Genomic DNA, 14,501 nt, shown 5'->3' with positions numbered 1-14,501 from the left:
AACGGCTCTAGGCACAGCCAACTTGACTTTCAACACAGGCCCTGTCCCTCCTGTGCTGGTGGCCTGGGCTGACTTATCAGTGCCCTCTGAACCTCACTCTCTAAATCTGTAAAACGGGCCCAACCCGACGTATCTCACGTGAGATCATGAGGGACAACCAAACTTGATGATCTTTGTGGGGTGGTTAGTCCAAGAAATGCCTGGGAAGGAAGAGTGGGTTTGTCTGGGGCTGGGGAGAGTATTTTAGCTCCTGCAGGGGAGCAGTGCCTTGGCAGGCAAAGGAGAGTCTGCCTGAGCTGGTGCAGCTTGCTCTGCCTACCTGGAACTCAGCTAAAAACTCAGAGTTTCTCTTTGGGTCTTACCACAAATGCAAATTCCTCACATGTAAAGAGGTTAATTCTTCTGAAAGTCAGTTATAAGTTTAACACAACTCTAATCAAAACTTAACAAGATTTTCTTTCTTTTTGGCAGGAATTCACAAGAGAAAAAATATGTGTGAGGACAGTTAATAAGACTTTAAAACTAAGAAGTCTCATAGAAAAATGGGTCTTCCTAGATGGCTCAGCATTTAAAGAATCTGCCTGCAATGCAGGAGACACAGGAGACACCGGTTTGATCCCTGGGTTGGGAAGATCCCCTGGAGGAGGAAATGATAACCCACTCCAGTATTCTTGCCTGAAAAATTCCATGGACAGAGGCACCTGGCAGGAAGTCCATAGGATTGCAAAGAGTCAGACACGACTGAGTAAGCACTAACAGAAAATAAACTTTTGGTTACCAAATGGGAAACAGGGAGGGGTAAATTGGGAGTATGGGGTTAATAGATGCCCGCTACCATATATAAAATAGATAAACAAGGACTAACTGTACAGCACAGGGACTATATTCAATAATAAGCTATTATAAATAAACTATGTTTATAATAAACTATAATGGGAAAGAATCAAAAGTAAAACAAATACGGATATATATATGTATAACCAAATCACTTTGCTTTACACCTGAAACCTACTAAATATTGTAAATCAACTATAGTTCAATAAAATAATGAGTTTCCACTCAATAGAAAAATTTATTATAAAGATCTGATAAGTAAAGTAATGAATTTTCACACATGCACACACGTGCGTGCACACACACAGCAAATCAGTGGACATACTGATTAGATGAACTGTATTTCTCTAGAGAATGTACGACGTGATGAAGAGGAACCACAAATCAGTATTAAGTGATGGAATAATAAAAAGTGTTGAAACAATTGAATAACAACATAAAACATATCAGCCTAAATCCCTACCTTACACCATTCCCCATGTATCAAATCAATGAAAAATGTAAATATAGGCAGTTAAATCCTATGAAACTTGCAAACTGTACAAGTGAATATCTTTGAACTATTTAAGTTTCAAAGCACTAGAAGAAATCAAAGACAAAGGCTGAGAAATAAAAGTGCATAAAAGTGAACACTTCAGTATTTTATAAAAATAACTGAACCACAAAGCAAAGGACAAAGTGAAAAATAAATGTTTGTGCCAGAAGTATGGAGAACAAGTGACTACCTTTATGCTATAAATAGTTCAAACAAATTAATGGCATCCAAGGACACAAGCATACAAAACACCTACATGCAGAGAATTCGTATTAGTGGCTAACAATTACAAAACACTTACCATCATCTGGCCACTGTTCAAAAGGCTTTACAGATATTAATACATCAATGTGTAGGTTAAAATCTCCACTTTGTAGATGAGGAAACTGGTATAGGTCCATGATGATACAGCAGAAAGGAAAAGGCTGAGACTGTAGCACAGGAGATTGGCTTTAGAATTTGTGTTCTTAACCAGTTATAATAGTGAGTAGCATAGTGTTATATTTCCCAATTATTGGTATCGTACATCTCTATTCTGACATATACTGACCCAACAGACACTTCTACAGATATGCACAAATGTCTGTGCAAAGACAAAACAAAACATTGAAACATCTTAAGTAGCATGCTCAGGGAGATTTGAGAAATCATGGCCATTTAAGAACAGATTGCTATGCAAAGAACAAATAAAACAGAGTTCTTAGCATTTGAAGGTAATTGAAATTTTACTGAAGTTTTATTGAAGAAATCCATAAAACAAACAAACACACACCATGACTCAATAATGGGCCAAATCAGAATTAACACTATAAACTGTCATGTTACAAAGGTAGATATTGAAGACAGCATATAGGCTAGGAAATGAAAAGTCTTAGAGAAAAATTGAGGCCTAGGAAAGAAATTCAAGAGTTCCAACATCTAGAAGCAGAAGACAGAGAACTGAGGGCAGGTACGGCAGATGGTGGCGCTTGCCTAGCTGTCCCCTTTCCCGTTGGTAACGAAAGGTTAGGTTCTACCTAGGTTTATTGCTGCACAGAATAAAAGATTTTGTTTCTTACACTCTCCTATTGCTAGGTGTGGTCATGTGACTAAATGTTGTCCAAGAAGATGTGAGTAGAATCATTGGGTGTGTCTTTCAAAAAAAGTTGCTTAAAGGAAGTGGCTCAGGTAGGAGGAATCTATTTTTGCCCTCCTGCTTTTTTTCCTTTCTCCAGTTTGCAGTGATGGCTGGAGTTCCAGCAGTCATTTTGAATTATAAGGTTCTGTTGAGTGTAGGAGTCATAAGCAACAGAAAAAGAGGAACCTCGATCCCTCTTCTCACTGTGAACCAACCATACAGTCTGAGACTGCCTACCTCTGGACATTTTTCATGTGAGGGAAAAAATAAACTTATATAGTATTATGCTACTGTTATTTGGGGTTTTTCCATGTGCAACCAAAGAGATACAATTGCAAATAGAAGAAAAATTCACAGGGCTTTAAATCAGGCAATAACCTACTAAGTTAAAAGCAAAATTCATTTTTAATAGCACCATACTCAGTCACATGCTAATAAACTTCTGGTCATCAAAGAGTAAAAAGTAATCCTAGAAGCTTCCAGAAGTAAACAAACAAGTTATTTTCAGTGAAAAAAGATTGGGTTTGCAAGGTCCTCTAGCAAGTAACACAGGACACTAAATAGATAGTAATGTCTTGAAAATACTGAGAAGAAAATATGTTTGAACCTAGAAATATAAAAAGTCTAGCTTACTTTGAAGTTCAAGGGGGAAAAAATCACAATATTTTGGAAATGTAAGGACAAAAAAAGCTTTCCAGATCTTTTTAAAGAGAGTTACTCTAGCATATATTTCAGAAAAAAAATAAAAATTCCAAGAAAGAGAGATAGCATGTGATACTGGAATCAATTTTGAAAAAAGAAACCAATAGGACTTACTGTTAAGTAAAGAAATATTGTTACTGACTTCCCTGGTGGCTCAGACAGTAAAGCGTCTGCCTACAATGAGCGAGACCCGGGTTCAATCCCTGGATCAGGAAGATCCTCTGGAGAAGGAACTGGCAACCCACTCTAGTACTCTTGCCTGGAAAATCCCGTGGATGGAGGCTACCACTGTAGCCCATGGTAGGCTACAGTCCATGGAGTCGCAAAGAGTCTGAGGTGACTGAGCAACTCCACTTTTCAAAGTAAAAACAAATAAATACACAGTAACAGCATTGAAGTAAAACTGAGATCATTTTAACACAAGTGTTGGCTGTGAGGTTACAGGGAAAAAGCAGAGATGAACCAAAAGCTTGCTAAGGATCTTGCCTTGTTTTGGAGGAGTGTATATATTCTGAGTAAGCCCAAATGCTGATGGAAAACATAAGTTAAATATAAATATGTGTGTTTAAAATGTAAGGGTTAAAGATCACTATGAGTGAGGATTGAGCATGGAAACCAGAGGATGACAGGAAGGGGGAAAGGAAAAGGAAGAGAGGGAGGAAGAGGAGAGAAAAGCCAAATGCCTTCTCACTCAAAATAAAATAAACGTGCTCACCAAAATTCTCAAACTCCTGCAGAAATTTAATGATAAAAATAGCAATTGGAAAAGGGGAAAAAGGCACAAATTCACTCCAGACAAAAACAATTTCATAGGACAGCCTGATGAAGACTTTAAAAAGAAGAATGCATCAACTCTCTTTGTGATTAATAGAAATAGATCAACAGACAGATTAAAAGGAGAAAAAGATAAGCTTATCTCAACAGATGCCCTTAAATACTTGATAATACAAAAGCCATTCCTGATGAAACAAAGAAATAAACCTTGGTAAATGAGGAATTGAAAAGAATGTTGGCATTTCTGGGTATGTACTAGAAAACTACAGTAACACTAGAGTCAACAGAAATGTCAGTACCTTCTGCTTTAAAGTAGAAGGCTGCCTGCTGTTGTTATGACCCCTATTTGGGGATCAGTATTCCCCCAAGTAATCTCTAAATTCAAGACAATCCAAAGTAAGACTCCAGAAAGATTTTCAACTGGCTTAACAAACTGATTCTAGATTATAACAAATCCAACATGAGGGACTTGCTCTATTGGTTAGAAAAACGATGAGTATAAAAGTAGACAGATGGAACAGAAAATGTTAAGGAAAAGAAGGACTTAGGAATTGGAAGTAATAATAGAATTTCAAATCACAGAGAACACATGGTTTGCACACTCAAAATTAATGATATTGAGACAACCAGCTAATCATTTTTTTTAAAGTTAGATGATTACTTATTACCCACACCTCCAAATTCTAAATGGATTAAATATTTAAATGTCAAAGCTAAAAATGATAAAAGCTCTAAAATATTTCTTTAATCTCAGGGATTGAATAAGACACCGAATCCAGAAAGCCTGAAATACAAAATAATGACAGATTTGACTTAAAAGCAATGAATACATTTTTATACAATGCAAGGTATCTTTAAACACACCAAAGAGAAAATAGAGTGGTAATCTGAAAGACATATTTTCAACATATGTCAATAAATGGTTCATACAAGTAATAAATGAAACACTCCTAAAACACTCCAAATATATTAATACTCAATACATAAAAGACAACCAACCCATTGAGAAATGTAAAGGACATTTCCATGCACATTACAAACTGAATCCAAATGGCCTTTCAACACATGGAAGATGCACAACTTCACCTATCACCAGGGAAAGGAATAATCCAAGAGAGAACCAGATAATTTTCATCCATTACACTGGACACAATTAAAAGATGGACTGTTTCCTTAAAGAGAAACCAGCCTTTTTATGCACTGCCATGGGATGTATGTTAGTTCAGCTACTTTGAGGATGGTTTGACAATATCTATTATTATTTTAAATGTGCAGTCTCTTGCCCAGCAATTCTGCTTCTAGGAATCTGGGCTGTAGGAAGACTTTCTCAGGTGTGGAAAACTGGAGACCACCCAAGTGTCTAGCAACGTGGGATCGGGTAAAACGTGGTGCACCTATGATATGGAGCAGGACCCCCTGGTCCTTGCCTACCCTCCACCCCACCATGTCCTCTGCCTGCCTTTTGTCTGTGGAAAACTTTAGTCAAAGAATAAGTTTAATCAGAAAAGTGAGAAATACAGAAACAAAGGAAAAAACAGTCAAAATAGACCAAATAATAATAATGTAATCATTAAGCATAGTCAAGGATCTTTAGTGCTTTCTCAAGGGCTATAGACAATATTCTGAGCCATATCCTATGAGCTGTCTTGTAGATACTAAAACACCAAGATGGAGAAGTTAACTACGTGACCACCAGACTATACCCACAACATAAGCTGCCACGATTCTGAGAATTGGCCTCAAAGAAATGGGAACAAATGGACCCCGGAACTGAAGATTAACTGTACCTAAAACAATAACGATGACACTGGGCAGATCAGCGATGACCAATTTGATGACTGTCAGAGGCGGTTGTGCTGTTTCTCTATGTAGCCCCCATTCCCACCTTCTGTTTATAAAAGCTCTTGCCCCACTGGTTGCCAGTGTGGGGGAGTCAGCCTTTGGACAGACATCTACAACCACAGTTGCCAGCATCTGAAATAAAGCAAACTTTCCTTTCCACCAACCTGGCCTGCTTATTGGCTTTTGAACGGCAAGCAGCCAGACCCCATCCTGCTCTTTCAGTAACACCTAAACTGATAAATGTCGTGTATCTCTCAGGGCTAATTAATGAGTCAAATCTCTACATCTTATTATGGAATGTTGTCCAAAATGTAATACTAAGTGGAAAACTAAGCCATAGGACAACATGTATGTTATAATCACTTTTATGTACTCCCATTTTTTAATTTTTTAGCAAAGCATAGATCCATGGATTCACTTGTTTAATATTAAATACATTCATTAAACAACTCAAGAGGTATCCTGTGATGTTAGTGGATATAGCACAATATAAGTAAAACTAATGAATGAAAAAAAGGGTGACCCAAAATTAGCAGGACAGATTTTACTTGTTATAAAACCATTAGACGGGTACTCTTTCTACCCCTTTCTGATGCCTATGTCAGAAGCTTTCTCTATCTCCTTTATACTTTAATAAAACTTTATTACACACACACAAAAAAAAACACCATTAGAAAGCAAGGAAGATGATAAGCAGAGAAAATTAGAATCTGGTTATACGAAAATGGAGTAGCAAGGTGTCTAAAGACTAAACACTGCACGTTTGCAACTTGTTGCTGCGGGCTGCCTGGCGAGTCCCCACAGGCTCTTATCTCAGTGGGGACCCGGAGAAACACCGGCCTTCCCATCCACAGGGCAAGTGCACACCTGGACAAAAACACCCGCAGACGCCCACCCCCTAGCCAACTCACATCAGTGGCAGCATCCACAGCTTGGCCCAAACCCAGCTAATCAACAGTGGTCAGGGCAGAGTACAACCATAAAGAAAACGTTCTTGGAGGGGGGAAGACATGTCTCTAAGTAAGTAAGGAACCTGCTCCCTTCTTATCTTCCGACATGAGCTTCTCAACCCACACCAATCTAGGTCTGAGCATAGCAAGGTTCCTGGCTTCATCATCTGCCTCCTGTATCTCTGCATCCCCGTGGACATTCACACATGTGTGTGCACGCACACGAATGTGTGTGCATATGCATGCACACACAGACTTTTTCTAAACCAGGATGTCAGGGACTATCGGCACTCCCTTGTTCCAGACATGAGACAGAAGCCCAGGACAGGATATTATCACTGCCACCAACCCTTTAGTGACACCTTAGTGACAAAGTAAAGACAACGGTACACAGCTGTGTGACTCCCAGGCCTGAACTCTCTACCGCCCCAGGCATCTTCCCTGCTGACAGGACAGTCAGATTCACCAGTGAGGACTGGACCCCCAAAGCCCTTCCCCCAACACCCAGACTGGTCTGTCCCTGCTGTCTGTCTCCTTGTCCACTGGCTTCCCAGGAGTCTGGGTTCAGATTTTCCCAAAAGGCCAAGCCCTAACCTCCCAAGTCCCTGGGGCACACTTGCCCACTTGACACCCCCAGGCTCTCCCTGTCCTTCCCATCCCAGACTGCTACACGCCCCTGCTCCCGACCCCACCCTTCACCCTGCGCCTAGCCCACACGTACCTCTTTGTGCCGGGACAGACGGACCTTCTGTGGTGTCTCCTGGAGGCAGTCAGCAAGCCTCTCAGGCTTCCTATTTATGCTGACGTTGTTAGGAAACAGAGAAGCAGAAAGAGGAAGCGGCAGTCCCTGGCCTCTTTCTGTACAAGTGCCTCTTCACAAGATTGCCTGGTTTCTCAGAATTGTGGACACCAAGATATGAAGTTTTATTCTGAGCCTTTCTGGCTTTGCCAATGTTCCTTCTTCTAGAAGTACTTCAATCTTTTCTATGTGATCTCCCTATAAACTTCCACGTGTGCTCTCTCTGCTCAGTGCAAAGTTCCTTCATGCAGCCTTCCCAGACACCCCCGAAGGGGATGCGGGGGGAGGGGGCTACAACACCCAGAGCAGGTGAGAGCTCAGAGCCACAGGAACCTGGCCTCCCATTGCCACCTGCTCAGGGTGAGATCTTCTGCAAATTACCTGCATGTAATTTCACCAGGGCTCAGGACCTACCTCTTGACTTACAAGCATCTGTAAATATCAAAGGGCCATTGAAATGTCACAGGGCAAGACCTTAGCTCAAAGCCTGGTACAAGAGACCCCCAGGTGTTAGCCGGTACAATTTTGATTCCCTTGGGACCCCTTAGCCTTGTACCTGCCCTCCTCCACTGTCCCACAAGTCTGGGGGCTCACAGCTGTCTTTCCCCAACACTGTCCTGTGAACTCCTTTTCTCTCCTCAGTACCCAGCATGCTCCCTGGCACAGATGGGGCCCTTAACAACCGTGTGTGGAACAGATGAATGAATGAATGAACAAGTGAATGGTGAGTGGCCCCTGAGCACAGCAGGGCCAAGATGAAGGCCAAGTGAGTGTGGCATCTCCTTGGGCTCAAAAGTTCAGGTGGCACCCAAATCCTCAGTAATCAATATGATAGTTTTATTTTTATATATATATATATATATATATATAACTTTTTAAAGTATTTATTTTGTTTTTCACTGCACTGAGTCTTCACTGCTGTGCAAGGGCTTTCTCTAGTTGGGGCAAGTGGGGCGACTCTTCTTGTGGTGCACAGGCTTCTCATCGCGGTGGCTTCTCCAGCGGAGCACAGGCTCTAGGGTGCATGGACTTCAGTAGTTGTGGGGCACAGGCTTAGTTGCTCTGTGGCATGTGGAATCTTCCCCCACCAGGGATTGAACCCATGTCCCCTGCATTGGCAGGTGGATTTTAACCACTGGACCACCAGGGAAGTCCTCAAGATGATATTTTAATACAATATTGTAAAAAAAGTTTTAAAAATACACGATAAACAAATACAAAATTTTAAATAAAGACACATTGGTGATGGTCCACCCTGAGCCATACTGGAGTCAGGCAAGAAACAGTACCTTTTCTCCTGAGCAGAGACAGAGTGAGGGGAAAGGGGAGAAATGAGGGGAAATGGTACAGGGCAGGGGTCGGGGCAGAAGGGCGAGGAAGGCTGGAACCTGTGGCCACTGGATTCCTGGCCTAATGGCTCTTTGCTTTTCTCCTACCAGGAGAGGCCTGGCCCAAATGCCTGGAATGTCCTGCGAGACAGAGAAGGCATGGGCTGCGCTCCTCTGTTGTGGTCTAGGGGGTGGGGACCCCACCCCAAAGGGGCCATCCCAGGCCTGATTATTAGGTGGAGGAAACAGGTCCTTCTAGGAAGTCAAGGTGGGGTGGTCTCACTGGACTGAGCTCTGCAGACTGAGCAACAGGTGCTGAGCTCTCCAGATCTCCAGGGAGCCTGAGTAGCTCCATCTGGTCTCCTTAGGGAAGGTCTGACCTTCCACCCCCTTGTTTCCCACCTAGAGAGAGCAAGAGACACACTGCTGAGGAGGCCGGCTCCTGGTTAAAAATCCGTGTGTGCTTTTCAGCCCTGACCCCAGATTAGCTTTCCCTGTCTGCCCCCACCCCTACTCCAGATTGTGCACACACAGTGCAGGGCCAGCTCCGGCAGAGTTGAGGTCAAGGACTCAGGCTCTCCATGGTCGGTCATGCTCTTTCACATCCTTGCATTACTAGGCCTCTTAGCTGAGGCCTTGGGTGAAGGTCTCCTTATGGGGGGAAGGGAGACACCTGGAGGACACTTCCCTACTCAGAACCCTGTGCTTCTCAACTCCAAGCCCTCCACCTGGCCTCACCCAACTCAGAGGTCCATAAAAAGGCTGGAGCCTTGTGTTCTGAGAGGATTCATCTGACCCTATGGAGGTAGGACAAGGGTCTGCGCTTTCTCCTGTTTTACCATCTTGCTTCTTCCATCTTATAGCATCTTACACCATTGCAGTAAGTGATGAAAGTTAACCCTTTCAGTTGTCAGCCGGCTATTGTCATCAACTCTCTGGTACCTGGCAGCCCAGCTCCCTCTCCCAGCTCAGCAGAGTTCCCAACAAGAGTTACACCCCTCTTTCTCAGGGGGCAAAGATGCCCCTCAGGCTCAGGGCTCCGTATGGGGAACTCAGTGATGGGATGTGTTACTAGCAGTGAGGTGACCTGAACATGGAGCATCAGAGGTTAACAATCTTCGACGTCTGAAAATAAAGCCCCTAATAATGTAAAAACCAACAAGCAACAACAACAAGAAGTTTTGCAAAAAATAAACCAAGAGAAACTGAATTGTGTTCCTGAGGCGTGACTATGACATGGGTGTGAACTTTCACAGGGCGGGATGGGGTGCGTGGTTACTCAACACGGTTCTGACTAGAGGGTGGAGGAGCCACCTGGTTCATGGCAGGCTGCCTTTTCCCAGCTCTGTGATTCTTTTCTCGACTGCTGTGAATGTCATGGAGCCCAACTCCTGTCTGCCTGGGACCAAACAAGTTTTGCTTGTGGAAGTAAAAAAAATTCTCCATGGTATTTGTATTTAGAACATTTTAAAGTTGCATACTCTAAATTGCACAAATCCCAGAGTCGGACATGACTAAAGCGACTTAGCAGCAGCAGCAGCAGCAGCAGTAAATATATAGTGTAGGGACTATTAAGAAATCTATATGCTCTTATAATCACCTCTAGATCAAATATAGAAGATTCCCAAACCCCAGAAGTCTCCTCTGTGCCTCCATCCATCACTCTCTCTCAAAGATAACCATTACCTTGATTTCCCTGACTGTAAATTTGTTGTTTTTGTTTTTTTTTAATTGGAGTGAAATAAACAAATTTTCTGTTTTTACCCTGTTGTACAGTTCAGTGGCATTCAGTTCCGTACACTCACATGGCTGGGCAACCATCACCACCATCCATTTCCAGAGATTCTTCATCATCCAACACTGAAAGTCTGTCCCCATTAACCAATAATTCCCTGTTCTCACCTCCTCCGAATCCCTGGCAACCACCATTCCACTTTCCATCTCTTTGAAACTGACCGTTTTCAGTATCTCATGTAAGTGGGATTATACAGGCTACAGCTTTTATGACTTGCTTATTTCACTTGCCATAATGTCTTCATCCATACTGTAGCAAGTGTCAGAATTCCTTCTTTTTAAAGCTGAATATATTCCATTATGTAAATAGACTGCTTCTGTTTATCTAATCAACTATAATGGACATCTGGGTTGTCCTACCTTTTGTATATTGTGAATAATGTTGTTATGAACACAGATACACACATATCTGTTCGAATACCTGCTTTCTCTCCTTTTGAGAATATTCCCAGAAGTGGAATTGATGAGCCTATGGTACTTCTGTTTAAATGATTGAGGGGCTGCCATTCTGAATTGTGCTTGCTTTTAAACTTTACTTGTATGAAATCACATTATGCTTAGTGGCGTTTTATGTGCTTCAGTTAAACAAAGTGATAGGCAAAGACCTTCTGACATCAGAATTGTCCACAACCTTCTCTGCTTATTCGTGCTAACTTGGTCACCATGGGTGACCCTTGACTTTCAAATTCTGGTCTAAAGAACATCTGCGACTTCTAAGGTGCTGTGAAAAATGTAGATTTCAGACTTCCGGATTAAATGAGAGAGTGAAGCAAAAATCTCAGATTGTATTTCCCAGATACTAACCAAAATGAAAAAAAAATTTATGAAGAAAATTGAAAAGAAATGTACCAAAGCAACCAATCGAGGACATAGAAGTGACTTTCTGCTCTTGATTTTATGACACAGAAGCAAAGAAATCACTGAAGAGGTGGGCAACCCAGCACAGGGAGCTCCTCTGGTCTTCAGTCAGAAGCACAACTAAGAGAGGGAGTAAGCAAATCCAGACAGAAAGGCCCTTCAAAGTGCAGAGGAGCTGGTCAAGGAGCCAAGTAGACACCCTACAAAAATCTGACAAAAGACCCTCAAGACTCCTGCATACCACCTGCATGGGATAAAAATAATAATAATAATCAGGCCATCATCTGCTGCTTCACTGTGGCATTCCACTCACTGTGACCATGAGTCAACCCCACAAAGACAACAGAAGATCTACTAGGTCAATTGGTGTGATGATCTAAATACACCAAGGGTCTCTTCCACTCTGAAATCCCTAGATTCTGCATCCACTTAGTCTTTAAATGCATTGCTCGACTTCCCAGGGGAGAAGGAATTCTCTAAAGCACTCCCTCTTTTCAAACAAGAATCAAAAAAAAAAAAAGCAAAAAAAAAAACCAAAAAACAAAAAACACAGCAAAAATAGTGAGCTGAAACTCCGAGTATTAAGCAAGCAGGAAATGTGGTGTCAAATTTGCTATCAGTGCAAATGCTGATTAACTGCTCTGACCATCTGGACTTAGGGCTCCCAAAGACAGGGACAGTGAACTCAAGGTTTTCACCTTGAACTTAGAGCCCTGAAGGAGACTGCAATCAAGTCTAGGGGAGGATAGTCCCTGAAGCCCTGTGAAAACAAATGTATATCTCTCTGGAGAAAAGCATTCTCAGTTCCCCACCTGTAAGTTCACAAACGACAGTCACCAAATTTACCAGGAAAGAAGCTGCAGAAAGTAAGCCAAAACAACAAACAATAGATATAGACCCCCAAGAGATAAAGATGTAGAGCAGTCAGATGTTGGACATAAGATATACGCATAAAAAAGACAGATAAAACCTGTCATCACTCTCCTAATCTCCCTCACTCTCCCTTTTCTTTTCTCTTTTTCCTTCATTGTTCTATAATAACAAGTCTAAATATACACAGAATGGTAGGTGGTGGTAGCCAGGAAGAACATTTCAGAGATTAACAGTGGAACATTCACTGCATCACTGATGCCCTTGATGGCACACAGGATGCTGTTGGATAGAAAAGCAAAGACGCAAAGACTCTGAATTAAATGATCTGGGAGCACCAGCCTGCAAATATGAAGATATCTTAGGCACACCTCAACCAATGCATTTTTTTTGCTTCTAATTTCCTTCTCATGTGATCATTTTGCTGTTGTTCAGTCACTAAGTCATGTCCAACTCTTTGCGACACCATGGACTGTAGCACACGAGGCTTCTCTGTCCTTCACTATCTCCCTGAGTTTGATCAGACTCATGTCTCCTTGAGTCAGGATGCCATCCAACCATCTCATCCTCTGTCTTTTTTATCCCTTCTCCTTTTGCCTTCCCAGCATCAGGGTCTTTTCCAGTGAGTCAGTTCTTCACATCAGATGACCAAAGTACTGGAGTTTCAGCGTCAACATCAGTCCTTCCAATGAATATTCAGGACTGATTTTCTTTAGGATTGACTGGTTTGATCTCTTTACAGTCCAAGGGACTCTCAGGAGTCTTCTCCAGCACCACAGTTCAAAAGTGTCAGTTCTTCAGTGCTCAGCCGTCTTTAAGGTCCAACTCTCACATCCATACATGACTACTGGAAAAAATCATAGCTTTGACTAGATGAACTTTATTGGCAAAGTGATGTCTCTGCTTTTTAATATGCTATCTAGGTTTGTCATAGCTATTCTTCCAAGGAGCAAGTGTCTTTTAATTTTGTGGGTGCAGTCACCATCCACATTGATTTTGGAGACGTAATCAATATAGAGACACAGAATTTTAAAATCTACATTAAAAGAAATCTAAAAGAGCTCTCTCAAGAAATATTAAAAATTCTAAGTGAAAAGAATCATTCTGTCAGTTTAATTAGGTATGTTCTTATTTTCCCAGTAGCATATAGAATAATAATGTGCCTTACATTATTGTTGATGGCATCTCAGATTCTAAGAAATACTGCAAATTGTGGACAAGAACATAGTACTGATGAGAGCCGTGGTGTGAGCATTTACGTCATGGCCAGACACTGGACCTGGTGCTTCACTCACATGATCTCTATCCTTCACAATATCCTTTAAGTAGTTGTTGCTTTATCCTTCCTGATGAAACTAAGGCATAAAAAGTGAAACAACTTGTCAAATAGTTAGTCTCTGATTACATTGTATTTTTTTTTCTTTTTGCTTTTATTCTGAAACAATTTCAAATTACAGAAAATATTAAGGGCAGTATACTTTTTATGTGACTTTCCTTGAAAACAAGGTCTCTATAGAAGTAATTAAGTGAAAATGAGGTCATTAGTGTGAACTTTCATCCAATATAACTGGCATGCATATAAAAGGGACATGTGGACACAGAGATATGCACAGAAAGAAGATGTACAGACACACAGAGAGTAGTGAAGCATCTCCAAGCAAGAAAAATCAAGGATTGTCAGCCTACACTGGAAGCGTGAACAAGGCAAAGAAGAATTCGCCCCTAAAGCTGTCAGAGAGAGCTCAGCCCCGTTGACACCTTGACTTTGGACTTCAAGTCTCCAGAACTCTAAGACAATAAATGTCTGTTGTCTTGAGCTACCTAGTTCTGGTACTCTATTCCTCCCACCCTCCTTGCATGAGTCCTGGTTGCCTTCCCACCTCATCAGGCTGCCTAGGAACTCTGACTGCAAAAGGAAGGAAGAAACAGAATTTGGAAACAGAATTTGAGTATAGCTATTCTATCTCCAGAGGCCCTGCTCTTAATTATTCCACTATTTTATGCTTCAGTGGAAAAGCTGAGAAGTTGAAACAGAGATCATGTAGCCTGCAAAGCAATATTTACCATCTGGTCCTTTAAGGGGGAAAAAAAAAAAACA

At 41.6% G+C, this 14,501-nt stretch overlaps 1 protein-coding gene across 1 annotated transcript in view; it reads right to left on the bottom strand.

Moving 5' to 3' along the window:
* Positions 1–7,579, bottom strand: part of CSF2RB (colony stimulating factor 2 receptor, beta, low-affinity (granulocyte-macrophage)) — a 21,873-nt gene extending 14,294 nt beyond the window's left edge. Inside the window, exon 1 of the mRNA XM_010860549.1 lies at positions 7,476–7,579. The gene's annotated coding sequence lies outside the window, so the exon portion shown is untranslated. The remainder of the gene's footprint in view (positions 1–7,475) is intronic.
* Between the last annotated feature and the right edge of the window lie 6,922 nt (positions 7,580–14,501).

This window comes from Bison bison, unplaced genomic scaffold (assembly GCF_000754665.1).
Source record: "Bison bison bison isolate TAMUID 2011002044 unplaced genomic scaffold, Bison_UMD1.0 scf7180017864468, whole genome shotgun sequence".
NCBI classification, from domain to species: domain Eukaryota; kingdom Metazoa; phylum Chordata; class Mammalia; order Artiodactyla; family Bovidae; genus Bison; species Bison bison.
The sequence above is the reverse complement of the archived record's forward strand: the minus strand, read 5'-3'. Positions and strand labels throughout refer to the sequence as shown.